Source organism: Sus scrofa, chromosome 2, assembly GCF_000003025.6.
Source record: "Sus scrofa isolate TJ Tabasco breed Duroc chromosome 2, Sscrofa11.1, whole genome shotgun sequence".
Classification (NCBI taxonomy): domain Eukaryota; kingdom Metazoa; phylum Chordata; class Mammalia; order Artiodactyla; family Suidae; genus Sus; species Sus scrofa.
Window position 1 is genome coordinate 39,128,626 of NC_010444.4, and position 20,647 is coordinate 39,149,272.

Sequence of the window (20,647 nt, forward strand, 5' to 3'; positions counted from 1 at the left end):
AAAACCTTCCCAAGGTGCATCCAACTCCCCCTAGATCTCAGTAAGGACCTCACTTCCTCCTGAGCCTCTGGAATCACATTAGAGAATCTTGAATGCGGAACCCCATGTGGAATAGAGGGTACACAATTAACCAGAGAAGTCAGACACGGGTTTGGACAAAGACTGCTTACCTCCTCAGGGAATTTTAAAATAGCATGCATTCAAAAAAAAAAAAAAAAATCCAATACCAACTCTCCTTCACATGCATGAAGTGAAAACACAAGCAAAACCCAAAAAACAGGACTGGCTCTACAACTGGAGGATTTATATAATATATATTATATTGAACTCCCCAATATAATTCTGACATAGCGAAGGCCTGGTGTCTGGGACTGTGTACAAAGACAGCCCTTTGTTTCTCTAATCCAAGACCAGCTGCATGATTTGCTGGGCTCAGTGCAAAATAAGAATGTGGAGGTCCCCTGCTCAAAAATGACTAAGAATTTCAAGACGGCAAAGCATTAAACCAGGTTCCGGCCCTTCTGGGCACGGGGTCCTACATGACTGCACGGGTCCCCCACTCACCAAACCAGCCCTGAAAAGCAAGCCAGCGCCTCAGTGTCTGTGTATTAAAGGCATGCACACAAGAACCGTGAAGGGTTCAGCAGAGAGGGCCGCCTAGCATTATCTCCACTTCTTCCCCACAGCGGTTCAGAGCTGACTCTTTTTCCTCTAAACTTTGAACTTCAGAAAGTCTGCTTTGGCATCTCAGAAGTACTGTATGTAAACCGGGGAGTTTCTCCATGCAGACAATGCCATTTCTTCTGGACTCGTCTCCAAACTTTCATCTATTCTAGCCCCGGCAGGCTTGGCTGCACTGTTCATTGGGCCTTTTCCTGCGTTCAAGTCAAGTCATTATCCTCTTTTTATATACTGCACTTCGTGCCCTTGTGAACCTGTTGAAAAATAGTGAAAGAGAGTTGAAAAGTACCACTGGCTCCTAAAAATAGTGCTGACTAGGAGGCAGAAAGGGGGAACTCCGGTTTTATTCAGTGCTAAAGATAACACCACCAGAATGATAGACTCCTCCGAATTGTTTGTCCCCACTGGCCATTGTCCCTCGGGCACTGAATGAGCCTCTTAGCAGCTCTTGAGGGCCTGTCACAGGTAGGCACCCAACAGAGATAATTCCCAGCCTATGCTTGACTGCTTCTTTATAGACACTCACTCATGGTTCTGAAAGGCCTCAGACACTGCTGAATAAACTCCTACTCGCTTCCATAAACTTTTTCTCCCACTGAATTTTCCGGGGATGTGAGCAGCTTCCCAGCCTCGCCAGAGGATGCTTCTGAATACACTCCTGTTCTGAATCAAAGCCTGACAGCCAAGCCTCCTTCCCAAACAAGAGAAAAAAATGGGGCTGTGGGTCCCCAGGAAGAATCTCTGCGATTTCTTCCGTAGGTGGAGACCAACTCCCAAAGGCGCTGGGCTTCTTCCTGTTCTTCTTATGAGTTTATATCTTTGGGATGCGGGAGACTTTTTTTTTTCTATGAAGGAAAAAAGCCTCTGGTTGTTGTCTGAGCCCTTTCTCTTTTGGTTTCGAAAAAGAAGGGCATCCCCAGAGGGTGCAGAGATGCTGGGGACATGTCTGTCTTTAGACCGTCCTAGAAGAGCAATGGCTATTCAAGTAGCCCCGAGCTGGGGCTTAATCCAAACTCTACCACTTATTAATTTGTGGGGCCTGGGGCAAGCCACTTGTCTGTCTGATCCACAGTTTTCCTATCTATAAAACAGGGTGAATAATCACCTATTTCATAGCTGTTTTCTCTCAAAGGTGAAAAAAGACCATGCATGTAAGGTATTTTACATGGTGCCCAATAGGAAATAGGACCCAAGAATGATAGATTTTATTACCATACTATTACTCTGTTCTTCTTATGCTATTCTTCTGATTCTCCAGACTCCCAGGAGCCCTTTGAGGGCCAGTCTTTGGTTTCTCAAGGACATTTACCCACCTGCCATTCACATCTTTCTAAAGTGACTTCTCAGTAAAGGAGACACTACTTCCTCCTTAATACTCATAACTTAACTATTTCAAATGTCCTAGGTAGTGTTATATTTCCTCATCCAAATAATGGAAGCAAACACCCCTGTGGCCTCAAAGGACTGTTTTAAGATCATTAAGGCATGAGAATGCTTAGAAAGAAACCTACCTAAGACTCTTTATTATTGTTCTTTTTATTCTGTAGTCTTAGCTCACCTTTTATTTCACTGCATGAAATAAACAAAACGAACGCCTTGCCCCCTTCTTCCAGAAAGATGGAGAGATCCTTTAGCCAAAATGAGGAAAATGAGTCCCAAAGTAGGGGCAGCCTCCTCTTTTCTCCTTATTCCACCCAGCATTTCCTCTGGAACATCATTGGTATAAAATGCAAACTTCAAGGAAACCCGTCTCTGTGCTCTCTGTTTTGAAATAACAAGCACCAGCCACACCTCCTTGAAGAAACCACAAGGACTTTGACCAGTACACTGATTGCTGTATAGAGCTTCTAAAGTCAGTAGAGTTGGAGGTTAGGAGGAGGTTGCCCCACCGAGCATATTAGCTTTCTTTCTCTTAACAAAAATAAACACATATGTCTACATATAATTCAAGCTGGTAACCCCCACCCCCTCCCCGACCGCCCCCAGGATCAGGGCAAAGCTTCCAGAGGCAAAGTACTGAGGGAAACTGTTTAAAAGAAATCTCGCCCCAATTCTAACCCACTGCAGAGACTCCGTTGTTGCTCTGAAACATCTTTCCTTTCAGCTTCATAAAGGACTGCTTATCAGTAATTCATACATTCATTCAGCAACTATTTATTGAACATCTACCCTGTGCCTAGCCCTATGCCAGGTGTGGGGATACGGCAATGAGTCTGGAAGAGATGCCCAGGGCCAAGAACTCATTCTCTGGGTAGGATAATGAGACTACATACAAAGTACTCGAAGATGTAGTTTAAAATAAAAATCCACGGTGCCACTCAAAAGATGCAGATAAAATACTGAAGGGGGTCTGGAAGAAAGAGAGAGTAGTTCCATTTTGAAGAATAGGGAGGAGAAGGGATAAGATCAGGATAATCCTCCTGGATTGTGCCTTAAAAGGTAAAGCTGGATTGGTCCTTGCAGAGGTTGGTTGGGGGGAGGAAACGAGCTTCCAGGTGGAGAAACAGTCCAAGCTCCAAAGTGTGGGACCAAGCAGCATGTGTCTATCCAATCTTCAAACAGGAATGAACACTGAGAGACAGGGACCTTCCTCACTCATGGCCTCAGCAGTGAGCAACATTTTCTGGGATCATCCTTTTGCTCTTGGTTAGATCCCGAAAATGCTTATCTCTTTTCAAAGTACACAGAGCTCCATCCATTATCTGGGAAGTCAAAGTAGCATAAGACTTGGTCCTTGCCCTCTCAGGGTTCAGAGTCCTGCTTCTTTGTCCTCCTCTCTCCCAACACATAGTGTTAACCTCCTTTTTACCATATTAAAATTTTCTATGGGGAGTTTCTGCTGCGGTGCAGTGGAAACGAATCCGACTAGTACCCACGAAGATGCAGATTGATCCCTGGCCTCTATGGGTCAGGGATCCGGCATTGCCGTGAGCTGTGGTGTAGGTTGCAGAGGCAGCTCGGATCCCGTGTTGCTGTGGCTGTGGTGTAAGCCAGCAGCTGTAGCTCCGATTTGATCCCTAGCCTGGGAATTTCCATTTGGCATGGCTGTGGCCCTACAAAGCAAAATAAAATAAAATAATCCATAGATATTATCATACATGATATAACCTATCTACATATATAATTTCAAAAATGCAATGCAATGCTCTATCACAAATATAAGGGAGGAACAAAAAGAAGATAAATTTAAAATAAAAGAGCACATATTTCAATATGTAAATGCTTGAGGAAGCCTAATGCAGTTATGAGAGGTTAGAAGTTTTCATCCACCCAGAGAATTATTGTAAATGTCATAGCTATAAAGGTAGACCAACAGAGCTATATTTTGGTTGAATCTCTGATTGGAGATTCAAGTACCCCAAGCCGTGTGGCCATCAGTGGATATAATTTTCTAAAATGGTGAAACACTCCAGTCAAAGGCCAAGCTAAACAAAGTGTAACTGTCCTTCTTCCTTTTTTAACAGTGGTTGTTGTATCCCTGGAAAATTCTGGTTCACAGCAGATGCTCAACAAACAGTAGCTATTATTGGTATAAAGGAAGAGTGACTTCAGCTGGACGTTGAAGAATATGGGAGTCGGGGAGGGAAGGTAGGCATGGCAGAAGTAAAGGCCTGGAGGTGGGAATATCCACGGGGGGCTTTGCAGTAAATAGGTCGGTGAGGCTTACAAAGAGGGTGGGAGTGGGAGGCGGGTGTAATGGGGGCACATTTAAAAGGGTGCAGCGTTGAATGTGTGGCTAGGGAGGGTGGTGTTTATTCTTGTTGGTTAGGGGAGACAAGGAATGTGGAGTGGTCCTAGACACAACCTAGGTTAGAACCACCTGCAGATCAGCCCAGTAAGATCTAGAGCCCCTGCCACTCAAAATAGCTGCAATCTGCAGCACATGCTTCTCACACCACTCTGCACCTCAGCTGAGATGAACTGAGGTGGTCTTGGACTGGAAAGCAGCCTGTCCCTTATGCTTTAAAAAGCCTGTTGGCAAAATTGAGCTGGGCCAATCCAGGTTCTTCTTTGGGAAACAAGAACAAGACAGTAGCTGTTAGAACCAAGCAGAAAGGTCTAGAGGCAGACCTGGGGCTGGGCTGGGGTGGGGTCTGCTTGAGACTACAGGCACACTGAAGCTAGGAGGTGTCTGGGTGATAGTGAGGAGACTGGACAGACAGAAGGAAAGTCATTATAAGAAACTGCATGGCCCATAAGTGAGATACTGAGAGAGCAGCTACCTGAAGAACTGGAGGTATTCTGGTCCCAGATTCAGTTTCTATGCATTCTTACAAAAACTCCCCCCCCCTTTTTTTTAAAGTTAGTTGAGTGGGATTATGACTTCTAATTGCCCAAACTTCTCTATACACAGTGCTGTTTATCTCTTCTGGGGGTTCTCGGATAAAGTGATTTCAATCCTTCAAAAAGACTTCTAAATATCAACATCTCAGTTTTGGATTCAGCCTATTAGTGGAGGTAACATGCCATGTTACATCTATGATACATGAAAAAAGATGAAGAACAGATCCCAATGGAAGAATGTAATAAGCCTTCTGTTAATATCCCCTCCCTAAACAAAATTTCTACTAAAATTATCAAAGAAAATCAACTGTTATAGGAGAAAAAAAAATCCATTTTACCACCAGAAGCTAAGGAATGATGCTCCTTATACACCAGCAATTTTCAGAAACTTTTGTAGATCTAAACACAAACAGTACCATATTTCTGGAGGGAACACCAACATGCTGTGAGTTGTAAATGGAAGGAACCCCAGTGGGAACTCCACCAGTAACCCCCCACTTACAGCATTTCTTGGGGGAAATCAATGAGGGAAATCAAATGTCAAGTTTCCTAACACCTCTAGAAGGGCAGAATGCTGTAATATAAAAGGAATGGGACTCCTGTTGCAACAGACCATGCCTGACATGGACGAGTATTTGGTAAAAACACACAAAATACCTGCCAAAGGTAGAATTTAGCAAAAGTGGTCTTGTAAATTAGAGAAAAGAATGGGTGAGTTAATCCAGACAACTATACTCAAAGAAGAAACATATTACAGGAGCTCCCGTCATGGCTCAGCGGTAACCAATCCAACTAGGATCCATGAGGACGTGGGTTCGATCCCTGGTTTCGCTCAGTGGATTAAGGATCCCATACTGCAGTGAGCTCTGGTACAGATTGCAAACACGGCTCAGATCTTGTGTTGCTGTGGCTGTGCTGGATCCTTAACCCACTGAGCAAGGCCAGGGATCAAACCTGCAACCTCATGGTTCCTAGTCGGATTTGTTTCCACTGAGCTATGAAGGGAACTCCACCATATAAGTTTTTGGCATCCAATAATTAAGATAATTATGCTTTTGTCTTATTTAACTTTTTACTGTATTTTAATTATATATTTTCTTATAGTAAACTGTTCTTGCTTTCTGGTTATACATATTACTTGCTCAGAAGGTATTACGGAGTTCAGTGTACTAGTACTTTAGTTTGGACTGTCCCACCCATGTTCAGAAGTAAGATTATCTACAGTGGCATGTCTGTATATATTAGAATATCTGCAGAACATCAAATACATTTGGAAAACATTTGAGTAAATGCATTTAACATTTCTTAACAGAAATCCTCAGAGCCTTTAATATGCAAACATGCATTGTGAAGCTCCAAGGGAAAGATATAACATGAGAATTTCCCACATCTTTCTGACCACAGAACACATGTTCCAAGTCACACCTATTAATAGGACAGGATTCTATAATGTAGCAGTGTATTCCATGGAATACCATGGGAAACTCTTGCTATATTTTTCTTGTCGGGGTAATTAGGATGTGTTACTATTTTGTTTACTTCATAAAATAAATTAGGTATCTCTTCATCTTTTCCTGTGCTTTGAAACATATGTATTTCTTATTCTCTCCCTCTTTCTGTGTGTGTCTTAATATGATTTTTCACAGATTTGTGTTTTTTAACTTAAAAAAATTTTATAGTTGATTTACAATGTATGTTAATTTTTTTTGGGGGGGGGGTCTTTTTGCCTTTTCTAGGGCTGCTCCCGCAGCATATGGAGGTTCCCAGGCTAGGGGTCTAATCAAAGCTGTAGCCACCAGCCTACACCACAGCCACAGCAACTGGCGATCTGAGCTGCATCTGCAACCTACACCACAGCTCACGGCAACGCTGGATCCTTAACCCAATGAGCAAGGCCAGGGACCCAACCCGCAACCTCATGATTCCTAGTCGGATTCGTTAACCACCGCGCCACAACGGGAACTCCAATGTGTGTTAATTTCTGCAAAACAAAATGATTCAGCATCACTGTATAGCAAAGTGATTCAGTCATACACATTTATATTCTTTTTCATATTCTTTTCCATTACAGTTTATTATAGGATATTGAATATAATTCCCTATGTTACACATTAGGACCTTGTTATTTATCCACCCTGTATATGATAGTTTGCATCTGTTAATCCCAAATCCTAATCATTCCTTTCTTTACCCTCCTTGGCAACCACAAGACTGTTCTCTATATCTGTAAGTCTGCTTCTGTTTTGTAGATAGAGTCATTTTCCACAGGTTTATTTCTTTAACTGGCTTGATCAAAGAATTAATGCTTGACAACTATAAATTCAGTCTAAATTGGTGATTTCTGTTTTTATCTGCATCAGCATCAGTTAGTATCCTGTTAGGAAAATAGAAACTACACTAGTCATGTGAACAGAAAGAAGTTAAGATGAAAAGTTGGTTAAATAAATATTAGAAGACATAGGATTAGGAAGATGTGGTATATATACACAATGAAATACTATTCAGCCATAAAAAAGAATGAAATGATGCCATTTGCAGCAGCATGGATGGAACTAGAGACTCTCATACTGAGTGAAGTAAGTCAGAAAGAGAAAGACAAATACCATATGATATCACATATCTGGAATCTAATATACAGCACAAATGACCCTTTCCACAGAAAAGAAAATCATGGACTTGGAGAATAGACTTGTGGTTGCCAAGGGGGAGGGGGAGGGAGTGCTTGGGGTTAATAGATGCAGACTGATGTCTTTGGAATGGATTAGCAATGAGATCCTGCTGTGTAGCATTGGGAACTATGCCTGGTCACTTATGATGGAGCATAATAATGTGAGAAAAAAGAACATATACATAAATATATAACTGGGTCACCCTGCTGTACAGTAGAAAATTGACAGAACACTAAACCAACTATAATGGGGAAAAAATCATTATATAAAAATCAATAAATCAATAAATATTAGAAGACGTAAAGGGCAGAAGTGTCTCCGAGATGGCACACAACTTGACAACATAGAGAGTTGCTGTCTTCCTTGGGAGATAAAGGCAGAGTGTGGGGCTTAAGAACTTGGAATTTGAGAGAGAGAGCCTGGAAAGTTGGGAGACGGCCTCTGAAGAGGAGGTGTTCTCTGGGGCAGCTGGTACCTTTGAGGTGCCATAATGAGGCTGGCTCAGAGAGTGTGGAAAGAAGCAGGAAGCTGGATCCTGTGTCACCACAATGGTAAAGAACCACTGTGAGGAGACACAGCAACAGGAGAAGCATATCCCTGCCTCCTCCTCCAGGTGTCCAGTTCCTCTCTAATTCCTCTACTAAGCATCAAGCTATCCAAAGAGAAATATGGTTTGCAGAATCCCTGTCCAAGCTTCACAAAGCAGAGTAGAAAAGATGTGCTCAGAGCTGAGAGATGACAGCTTCATGGCCAACACACCTTCTTTTGGTCTGTTGGGTTGTCTTTCCTTTACTCTACATTTTTTGCATAATTTTTTATCAAGATATAATTCACATGCCACAAAATGTACCCTCAAAGCATACGATTTAGTGGGTTTTAGTATATTCACAATATTGTGAAAGTATCACTACTACCCAATTCAAGGATGTTTTTATCACTCCAAAAAGAGACTTCATATCTGTGAGTAGTCACTCCCTACTGTCCCCAGCCTTTGGTAATTACTAATCTACCATCTGTTTCTATAGATTTGCCTACACTGGACATTTCATATAAATGGAATCATACAATGTTTGGTCTTTTATGTCTGGCTTCATTCACTTAGCATAATATCTTCAAGGTTCCTCACGTTGTTGCACATAGAAATGCTTCATTCATTCTATGGCTGAATAATAGTTCATTATATGAATACACCACATTTTATTTTTTTTTTTTATGGCCACACTTACATCATGTGTAAGTTTCCTGGCCAGGGATTGAACCCAAGCCATAGCTGTGACCTACACCACGCTGGATCATTTAACCTACCGCACTGGGCCAAGGCTCAAACTCACACCTCCACAGCAACCTGAGCTGCTGAGTTGGATTCTTATCACTGCATCACCTCTCACCATATTTTATTTATCCATTCATCAATTGATGGACATTTCAGGTATTACCATTTTTTTGGTATTAGGAATATTGTTACTATGAATATTTATATACAACTTTTTATGTAAACATGCATCCAATTCTCTCTCATCTATTCTTAAACATAATGTTGCATTTCATTTTTAATTATATTTAAAAGCTAACACCTTCAGATTTTCCACATTCAATAGGTTTTGATATTCAATGTTCTCATTACTGCCACTTTCTAAATAGTCATTAGTTGGAAGTTTTTGTTTTCTTATTTTACCCACTGGTTATGAAGAAGAGTATTTTAAATTGTACATTTAAACTTCTGTTTAAATTGTAGAGCATTTAACGCCATTTGGAACGTGCTGAGCGTTTGTTTGTGGCCTAGTATATTTTCAGTGTTTTATATGATACATGGATGCTTAAAAGTTTTGCAAGTTTTATGTTTTAAAAATATACATTTTTCTACTCGTTTTCTACAAGTTGTCCTATTTGTCTACCTGATATCAGAAAGTGATACCAATATCTTAAAAAAATAATTTTGTCCCACTCAATTTCTCCTTATAAACAATTTTGGGCTACATGTTTTTGATACTCTGTTAACCCATGAAAGTTCTATTAATTTTTCCTGGTGAATTTTCCTTGTGATAATCATTATAAATTACCCTACTTATTTCATAAATGATTCTTTTTTTTTTTTTATCTTGAAGACACTCTAGAAAAGAGTTACCGTGCTCTTACAAATTATTTTTTCTTCCTAGATTACTTTTGTAAGTGTTTTCAATGTTAATGCCAAACTGTTTACTCAGTGTGGATTCTAAGTTAAATTTTACCCCAAATTATTGCATCTAATGTTCTAGTTAGGGTATCTAAAGCATATGTATTAATTAGTTTTTGGGGAAATATAGTGAGTGGCAATGTTTTGAATGCCTGCCTAATTAAAACCAAAATACAGAGCAAGAACATTTTCTACGGAGTTCCCGTCGTGGCGCAGTGGTTAACGAATCCGACTAGGAACCATGAGGTTGCGGGTTCGGTCCCTGCCCTTGCTCAGTGGGTTAACGATCCGGCGTTGCCGTGAGCTGTGGTGTAGGTTGCAGACGCGGCTCGGATCACGCGTTGCTGTGGCTCTGGCGTAGGCCGGTGGCTACAGCTCCGATTCAACCCCTAGCCTGGGAACCTCCATATGCCGTGGGAGCGGCCCAAGAAATAGCAACAACAACAACAACAACAAAAAAAGACAAAAGACAAAAAAAAAAAAAAAAGAACATTTTCTACATGCTAAGATCTGCCTTGAAAACCCTACTTACATTAAATTTCTTAATCCTAACAAAAAGATGGTGATCTGATATCCTTATCCACCTTACCTTGACATCATCTCTCTTTGACAAGTTCTCCTTCTGTCTATCCTTACTGGGAAGTCTGGTTCATATAGTGTGACATCCCACCCTGGCCACGACTGATGGGAATAGGGCTGGACATCTGACCCGGGCAGCGATCCTTAGATTAGGCTGAACCATCTTTATATTATGACCAAGAGACACAGACATTAGAGAGTTGTGGGCACTCATGTGAAAAGATTATGTGGAATCTGTGCAGATAGATAGCCATTTCCAATAAAATGAATAGCCTGTGGGAGGTTGAACCAAATGTCCAGAGAGAAGCAGTGTCAGAGGTCATGTGGCTCCTGAAGGAACAGGAGCTGGAAAAACAACTGTCTGTTCAATTTCCAGTTCCTGTGAGGCTGAGCTATACTTCCTATATTTTGTTACTGAGAGATTTCCTTGACTCCTTTTGATAACCCACACTTCATGTTCAATGGTTTTGGTCGTCTTCTGTTTCTTGGCTGAGCTCTCATTAAAATAGGGCCCAGATTAAATGCATATTTATCTAGGTGAGATCCTATGACATATATTTTCCAAGGTCTCCCATACCATACACTCTTCTGGAACCTTGCTATTTCTCAGTTAACAGGTTGAATCTATGTCTTCTCCCATGAAGCCTGGGTGGGTGTTGGTGACTGCTCTGACCAATACAATATGGTGGGAATATGCTATGTGACTTCCCAGGTTGGGTCATAAACGTGTCTTGTTCTCTTGTCGTGCTTGCTCTTGGAACCCAATACAATGCCATAAAGAAGCCTAAGTAGTTAGTGGAAAGTTCCATGTAGAGGACAAATGAAGACCCCAGCCCCTAGCCCCAGCTGTGCTCTCAACTGACAAACCACCAACAACTTGCCAACCAAGTGACTGAGCCATTTTGAAGATGGGTTTCCAGTCCCCAGTGAAATTGCTCAGCTGATGTCACATCAAGCATGGACAGAGCCATCATGCCTGCCTTAATCGCAGATTCTTGAGCAAATTAAATGATCACTGTTGTTTTAAACCACAAAGTGTGGGGCTTTTTCTCTCCTTAGGCATAGACAAGTCACATAGACACCACATTAAATCATAATGACTCATTAATATGTGGATATTTCTTAGCAGGGACCTACAAAAACTGGACAAGGAGAAGGAAGTTTTAAGATGGGAAGACAGGGAACAATGGGAAAAAGAACCACATTATAGTCACCCACAGTGAGTACAGTTTGGCACCTAGAGAGCAGGTTACCAAAGAAATGATTGGAGAACGACTGAGGAGAGGAAGACTTTGGTTGACTTCTCTACATTCATAGTATAAATTCCACAAGTGGCTTGGAGGAGATGGTAGGGAAAGTACGAGACACTGACATGAACTGTAAACTCCTTAGGAATCTATCACTGCCTTTCTCATTCATTATTGTCCCAGGGGCTGGCACCGGTCCAGCTACATAGAAGGTGCTCAATAAACTTTTTAAAATTAATCAATGGAAATTTCATGGTACCCTAATCATACTGGTTGCTAACAGAAGACTTTGTCAAATTCAAAACATTTAGTATGAGAAGAAAGGGGAATTTCCCACAAACCAATTACAGAATGTATAGCAAGTTCTCATGAGAACAGAAAAAGTATCCATTCTTTTCCTCCACCTGGAGCCATGTGGATCTCTCTGCTTGACTTTGCCCATGTCTTATCTACTCTTACTCTTTATAGATTAGTTTCCTCTGCTAAGCTTTTAGTTTCTATTCTCCCAAAATTCTACCTGCGTGAGGCTTTAGGTAGCCATGATGACTACTCTACATGCATACAGCTCCAATGACCAACACTGCCAACTGACTCAACCTCTGACTAAATTTCAACTTCCAGGAGAGAGACTCGAACTGGCTGAGCTTGCTTCAGGTGTCCACATCGGTCTAAAAGGCTGTAGTCAAGCTGGAATCGTATGATTCTTTGGGCTCCCTCTTCTAGGCTATAAGTAAGATAGGTTTTCTAAGATGGATCATTGTTTGGGGAAGAAATGGTGATAAGCACAGAGCTGAAGGAACTTTCCACCCTTTGAAGTTTTGGATATAGTCCAAGATTCTACAAAAATGTTTTTAGGATATAAAATGCCACTCTAACCATACAAACAGCATCAGCAAGATGCTCCAACAACCCATTTATTTTTTTTAAAGCCACCATTTCAAATGCATGTCAGCCTCAAAAGATGGAGATCAAGCTGTAAGGTTAACCACTTAGCCATGACACATTGTGTATAAGATACCTTACGCTTCTAATAATTAACATCCCCTCTTCACTTCCCATGGGCACTCTTAGACTATTAGGGTCCACAGGCAGCCAGTGTCCGAAATCAGAGTCCCTGTCTGATGGAGAAGTGCAAATAGTAATCACCTTTCTTTTCTTTTCTTTTTTAATTAAAGTATAATTGACCTATAACGCTATGTCAGTTCCATGTACACAAGAAAGAGATTCCCAGGCTAGGGGTCGAATGGGAGCTGCAGCTGCCGACCTACACCACACCATAGCAACACAGGATCCAAGATGTGTCTCTGACCTACACCACAGCTCATGGCAACGCCAAATCCTTAACCTACTGAGCAAGACCAGAGATCGAACCCATGATCTCACGGTTCCTAGTCAGATTCATTTCCGCTGCGCCACAATGGGAACTCCTGGTGTTTCTATACATAACAAAATAATCACTATAATAAGTCTAGTTACTATCTGTTACCATACAAAATTATTATACTACTCTTGTTTATATTCCCCATACTATGCATTTCATCCTGTGATTTATTTTGTAACTGGAAGTTTGTACCTCTTAATCTCCCTCATCTATTTCACTCATCCCCTTACCCTCTCCCCTCCGCCAACCAGCTGTTTGTTCTCTTTATCTATGAGTCGGCTGTGTTACATTTGTTCATTTGTTCTGTTTTTTCAGATTCCACATATAAGTAAAATGTTATCGTTTTGTCTTTCTTTGACTTTTTCACTTAATATAATAACCTCTAGATCCACCTATGTTGTTGCGAATGATCAAATTTCTTCTTTTTCTATTTTTTTTTTTTTTGCAATCCCTTTTCTGAATTTTCCAGGACTCCAGCCTTCTAGCAACATGCATAGAAGCAAATAGGAAGCAATGTGTTCATTTGGATTAGTCAGCTGTGCTGAGGCAAGAAAAAAAAAAACGGTACCTTTCCACCCAGAGTCCACCTGGGGTTGATGATCTGGAAGAGTCTTCGGACTCTTCAAGGGTCCCCTAGTGGCCTGAGGGGAGCAAAGCTACCTTCCAAACCCCATCTTAGTCTTGAGGAAGTGCTCACAAAAGAAGACAATATGTTAATTGTTTTTTCTTTTTTATCATTTGGGCCACATGCAAAAGTTGAACAAATACTAAGTTACAAAGTTAGACCTAGAAAAAAATAACCTAAACATAGTATAGGTTATTTGCAAGCACAATATACTTGCACATGCTGTTATAACAACAGCTGATCAAAATCCAAGTTGAACAGTTAAGAACAAAAAACACTTGCATTTCTTTCATTCTGGTATTCTGCACTGTGTTCTAATTAGTGTGAGAATAGAACCCTCAAAAGCCATAATGTGAACTAAATTTTTAAAGTGATTTATTATTGAAAGCCCCTAAAGCTAAGCTTATATATTAGTTTCCAAAATGTCTATAATCTACTGCCTTGTAAAAAACTTAGTCAGTCTGGGATAGAGTTTGGTCCCAGAAAAAAAGAAAGAAAAGAAAAGAAAAGAAAGAAGAAAAAAAGAAATTCCAGTTCCTGCTTCAAAATACTTTTAAAATTCTTTTTTAAATCTTTAAGGGTCCAGGCTGTTGGTTAACTTGAGAGAGTGCCGAGGTTGATTGACAGTATCTGTCAGAGGCAATGAACTCCACTTCAACGTTGCCTTTATGCTGGTGTGTCAAGTTGTTCAACTGTGACCCTTCCATCTGTTCCAGCTAATCTGAAAGTCATTTAGACCCGCTTCCCCATTCATTTGAAACACAACACATTCTCCTGTTAACACACATATGCAAAGTTGTCCGCTGTCAGCAACCTATGGGTTTTTTTTGAAAAGTCTCACTTACAACATCTGTATAAACATTTACACAACAGAAAATCCGTTTATTGACTATTACTGCCTCTTGAACTTAATTTTTTCAGACATTTCTAAGTATAGGGTCATTCTGAATAGACATTTAGTAGTTTACCTCCCCTAACTATTTTTCAACAGGGATGGGCAATTGACTTTGGCATTTCAAAAAAAACTCTTGCTGTGTTTTGCATTAAGACTTCTTGAGAATTCATTATCTTATTTTCAAGGATTCATTTACCATTAAAGATCTTTGTTTTTTAAGCAAGTTTGGGAGGAAGCAGTCAAGTTCATCAGATCAAGTTCATCTACATCAGAATCCCTAGGGTAGGGCTCTGGCAATCTGCACATAGAAAGTCCTCCAAATGATTTTCAGAATCAACCATGTTCAGAAAACAACCAGTCTGATTTACCTATACTTTCCTAGGATGCCTGGTAATGCATGATTCTGCTTTCTTATTTGTGTAACTCATATGATACTATTAAATAAACTACTTAGCTAAAGGTACACAATAAGGTATAGAAAAATAAACAAGGAAAACAGGAAAGCTTACTTGAGTGATTTACACAGACATTTCCTTGCCTTATTTGTAAACTGAAACTGCATTTGTATGTAATACAATGTGAATACTCATATTATGCTAAATGAATTAAGATCTGCCTTTGTTCAGAACTTCAAAAAAAAATCTTGCTTTATTGTAACCTGGTTCCTTCTCTGCACTCTGTCTAGATCTACACTGTATTTCACAGGTCTGGGCTCAACCCTGACATTGAATCTCTTTGTGACCTTGAATGAGTTACTTCTGAGACTTTGTAAAATGGAATTAGAGACAATGACATCTAAGTCCCTTCTAGCACTGAAAGTATCTGGGCACCCAAAACAAGTTCTAGACATCCTTTTCTCCTGATAAAATCATCTCCTGCCTAGAATGTTACCTCTAACCAGACACAGCTAGGGGACCACAAAGGCACAACTTTATCAGGGTATTTTAGGAAAGTATATCTGAGGTTTAGGAACTTAAGAGACTACCCTTTGTGAAATGTTCCAAAAATTTAAATTTACAGCGCTAGCTCCAAAAGGTTGTTTTACTGATCTAATAACAAAATATGCCACTCTGACCTTTCAGGCTGTATTTCCAACCTTCAAAGTTTCTTTTCAATACGTTTGTTGCATTTGTCCTTCCATATCTCCATCTCCTCTTCATTTTTGTCTCTAACCCTCTTGGTATGGCTGAAAGGACATAAAAGACTTCTGATGAATTATGTGAACTTGGACAAATCATTTAATCTTCTCAAGCTTCTTTTGTGTTCTTCATCTATAAGATAGGAATAATATCTGCTTGTGTACAAAAGAAAACAAGCCTTAAATACAAAAGAAGATAAGTGAGAGACGAGCACTGTCTAAACTGTAAATTGTACAGATGTCATTATTATTGTCTTTATTATAGGTATTACTACTGCTGCTGTTGCTCAGAAGTTAGTCCTTCTCTGTGTCACTATTGTGAATAAAGGACCATTTAATAAATTACTGTCTGGGGATAACTATGGAGAAAAAAGGAATTGAACTGCAAACATCTGTAGCAAAAGCTTTTAAACTTTTGGCACAATAATTTTACTTCTAAGGGTGTATCAAATTAGTGTCCACTTTGGCAGCATATATACTAAAACTGGAACCATATGAAGAAGACTGGCATGGCCCCTGCGCAAGGATGACATGCAAATTTGTGAAGCATTACATATTTTTATTTATATATACATCTTAAGTTGACTATTAAACAAATATTCCATTTGGGGGACAAAACTATACATTAAGGAATAGTCATCTGTGTTGCTATATTTACCAAAAAACCCCTCTTTTGTTTCATTTTTCAAAATATAAATCATATCATGTAGTATGGTGATTAGTACTTCAATTTCTTTATCAAATAAAAATCTAGAGGGATATATATACTAAAAAAAAGAATGTATCAAATGATGCATCCTGTTTTTGCATTAAGATGTTCATCAAAACACTGTTAATAATAGCCCATATTAAAATCAATCCAAAGTCCAGGAGTAAATCGTTATCTAGCCATCAGTGAAATACTATGCAGAAGTTCTCTGTGACACAGTGGGTTAAGAATCCAATTGCAGAGGCTCAGGTCGCTGGGGTGGCGTGAGTTCCATCCCCGGCCAGGCACAGAAGGTTAAGGATCTGGCATTGCTACAGCTGGGGCATAGGCCACAGCCATGGTCCAGATTCAATCCCTGGCTCAGGAAATTCCAAATGCCTCAGGTGCTGGCATTTAAAAAAAAAAAAATTGTGTTTTGGAAAAAAAATATTTAATAATTTGAAAATGCTCAATCTACACAGTAAGGAGTAAAAATAAAGCAAAATGCAAATTTGCATTTAAGTACTATTGTTCTTTTATGGCAACATATTGTCTAAATAGAGGTTAAAGAAAAAAGTCATACTGAAATATTTACAGTGATTGTTCAATGTATATGGATATGTCAAGGGGTATGGATAATGTCTGCTTTCTATTTGTCTCTGAGTTTTGTAAATTTTCTTTTTAAAATGTACTGTTGATTTTTTTTAAACCACAGCATCCCCTCCTAAATTTCAAATCACATACTCATTCATCCAACAAAAATATACTGAGTATCTCATACACATCTTTTCCCCCTGCTGGACATGGTGGACATATGGATGTGTACAGCGTGGTCACGGGCTTTAAGGAGCTTACAGTCTAGAAGGAGAAATTGCTCCTTATACAAAGGCAGTAATGAGAAAAGGGTCCTTATCACAGTACAAATGAGTTGACATAGACGAGAGGAAGCGTCTCTGAGGATGCGAGAGATAAGCTGTTTATTAAATCCTGTAGGAATTCCTATTGAGGTAATAGATATGTTGATAGAAATATTTGAATATGATTAGAGTTTGCACAGACTATATCTTCTCATTAGAAAACAGAAAGTATTTTAGCTTAGCATTTATTTACTGGAATGCTCTTGTCAGCCTGGAGAGACCCATATTTGTCCAAAAAAATAGATAAAATTAAGTTCATCAGCAATCCACTGTTAGAAGATAAAACACCCAAGAAAGAATGTGGAGTCTTCAAATTGCACAAGGTCACCAAAATCATATGAGGGTGCATGGATTCACTCAGCTACTCTAACTCAGCCCCCTCAATTCAGGAATACAACTCCAAATGCAAATATGCAGGTGCTAACGTGAAGAGGAAAAGAACACTTTCTCTCAAGAGTCCAGAATTCTCTACCTAAGGGAGAACGTAAATAAATGTAGTTGGAATCTATGTCACTGGACCTCACAGTAGAAATACAGATAAAGTTGTCTACATGGCTACCCCATCTTCCACCTTCAACAACACCAACTTCTATTTGTGAGTACATTAGAACTGGACTATTCCATTTAGATGAGCACTTATGTCTAAAGCATGATGGTCATGAATTTTGGTTGCTTACTGAAGTTCATATAGGCTATGCACATCATATAGATGTGTGAATTGGAGATATAAGACTCGGACATGCTAATGTGGTGGTACCACACTAAACTGGAGAGTATGCATACTTTTTTTTTTTTTTTTTTTTAGGGCTGCACCCAAGGCACATGGAAATTCCGGGGCTAGAGGTCGAATTGGAGCTATAGCTGCCAGCCTATGCCACAAGCCACAGCAACACTGCATCCGAGCCGCATCTGCGACCTACACCACAGCTCACGGCAATGCCAGATCCTTAACCCACTGAACAAGGCCAGGGATCGAACCTGAACCCTCATGGATACTAGTCAGATTCACTTCTGCTGTGCTCCAATGGGAACTACCTATATACTATTTAAAATGTAAAAAGCACCATATTTCACATCTGAAAGCCAGTTTGTGCCCTGCAGAGAATGGCCCACAGAAAAGCTTATTTGTGGTTCCAGATAAAGGCTATTAGTTTCCCAACCAATTCTCATTTCCGCTCCTGGAAATGATGCCTTCTTAATGAGGAATCTAGAATAAAGAGAAGCTGGGAGGTAGCCCCCTGTGACCAAAGAGTCAAGCAAAGCATGATCCTTAACTAGAGGAATGTAAATGGTGAGTGAAGTCACAATGAAACCAGCAAGGAACTGAATCGGCAGTTACTGGACTCGTTCTGGTACCCCAAGATCAGAAAAGAAACAGCTCCAAGCCAGCGGTTCTCACTAGAGACAATGGCCCAGGGGCCACTGGGCAATGTCTGGAGATACTGGAGTTGTCAAAACCTTGGGTGGGAGTCGGTGGGGGGAGAAGCATGTCACTGGCATTCAGTGGGCAAAGGTCAGGGATACTGCTAAATACCCTACAATGCATAGGTACAGGTACAGTCCCCACCGCCACAACAAAAAATGTCAATGGTGTGAAATGTCAAGTGAGGGGGCTATTTAAATTGAGTGGTTAGGAAAAAGATCTTTGGAAATGACATATATGGTGAAATCTGATGCAGAGGTGGTCTTCCCCAGGAAGATGTAAGGGCAGGGTGGGCTGATCAGGGGAAACAGCAGGGACAAATGGACCAAAGCGGAAATGAGCTTGGTGTAGCTTCTTTCTCCACAGCCTTACCCCCACTTGTCATCTCTTTTTGATCATTGTCATCCTAACAGATGAGTTTGTGGTTTTGATTTTCATTTCTCTAATACTTAGTGATGTTGAGCACGTTTTCATATACTTGTTGGCTATTTGCATTTCTTCCTGGGAGAAATGTCTATTCAGGTCCTTTGCCCATCTTTTAATTGAGTTGTTGGGGTTTTCTGCTATTGAGTTGTATGAGTTCTCCATATATTTTTTATGTTAACCTCTTATCAGCTATATGGTTTGCAAATATATTCTCCCATTCTCTACACAGCTTTTTCATGTTGTTGATTGCTTCCTTTGCTGTACAGAAACCTTTTCATTTGATGTAGTCTCACCTTTTTATATTTGTTTTTGTTGCCTATGCTTTTGGGGTCATATCCAAAAAAATCATTGCCAAGACTGATGTCAAGGAGCTTTTTCCTGTTTTCTTCTAGGAGTTTTATGGTTTGGGGTTAATACATTTCATTTAAGCCTTTAATCCATTTCAAGCTAATTTTTGTGTGTGGTATAAGATGAGGGTCCAATTTCATTCTTTTGTTTATGGCTCCTTAGGATGCAAGGATGGTTCAACATATGCAAATCAAAAAATGTGACACATTACATTAGCAGAATAAAGGATAAAAATCAGATGATCACCTCAATTGATGTGGGAAAAGCATGTGAAAAATTCAACATCTTTTAATGATTAAAAACTCTCAAACAAATTAGGTATAGAAGGAATGTACCTCAACATAATATGTGACAAACCCACAGCTAACATCATCATCAACAGTGAAAAGCTAAAAGCTTTTCTTCTTCTAAGATCAGGAATAAGACAAAGAAAGGTACCCACTCTTTCACTTTCATTCAACATAGTACTGGAATTTTATTATGTATTTAAATGTTGAATCACTGTGTTGTACACTTGAAATTAGCATAGTACTGAACGTCAACTACATTAAAAAAAAAAAAAAGTACTGGAAGGTCTAGCCAGAGCAGTTAGGCAAGAAAAAGAAATAAAAGGCATCCAAAATGGAAAAAAGAAGTTAAATTGTCTCTGTTTGCAGATGACATGATCTTACATATAGAAAATCCTAAAGGCTCCACTAAAGTTTTCTTAGAAATAATAAATGGATTCAGTAAAGTTGCAGGATACAAAATCAACATATGAAAATCAGTTGTGTTTCTATAAGAACAAACTAACCATTAAGAATTTTTTTTAAAATCCCATTTACAAGTGCATCAAAAAATATTTAGGAACTATTTTAATTAAGGAGGTAAAAAAATCTGTTCACTGAAAACTATAAGACTTTAGTGAAAGAAATTGAAGAGGACACAAATAAATGAAAAGAGGGAGTACCCTGGTGGCTCAGCAACTTAAAGATCCAGCATTGCTACTGCTGTGGCTTGGGTTCAATCCCTGGCCCTAGAATTTCCACATGCTGTGGAAATTATTTATTTTTATTTTAAAAAAAATAAAATTATTTATTTTAAAAAAAATAAAAATAAATAAAATAAAAAGGAAGAGGCAGATTTGAAAAAATAAATAAATGGAAAGATCCTGCAATCATGGATTGGAAGAAT

At 39.6% G+C, this 20,647-nt stretch overlaps 1 long non-coding RNA gene across 2 annotated transcripts in view; it reads right to left on the reverse strand.

Annotated features, from left to right (window-relative positions):
• Positions 1 to 20,647, reverse strand: part of LOC110259291 — a 135,056-nt gene that overhangs the window by 74,329 nt on the left and 40,080 nt on the right. For both annotated transcript variants that reach the window (XR_002341549.1, XR_002341548.1), the window contains exon 2: positions 15,610 to 15,720. This is a non-coding gene — a long non-coding RNA (uncharacterized LOC110259291). The remainder of the gene's footprint in view (positions 1 to 15,609; positions 15,721 to 20,647) is intronic.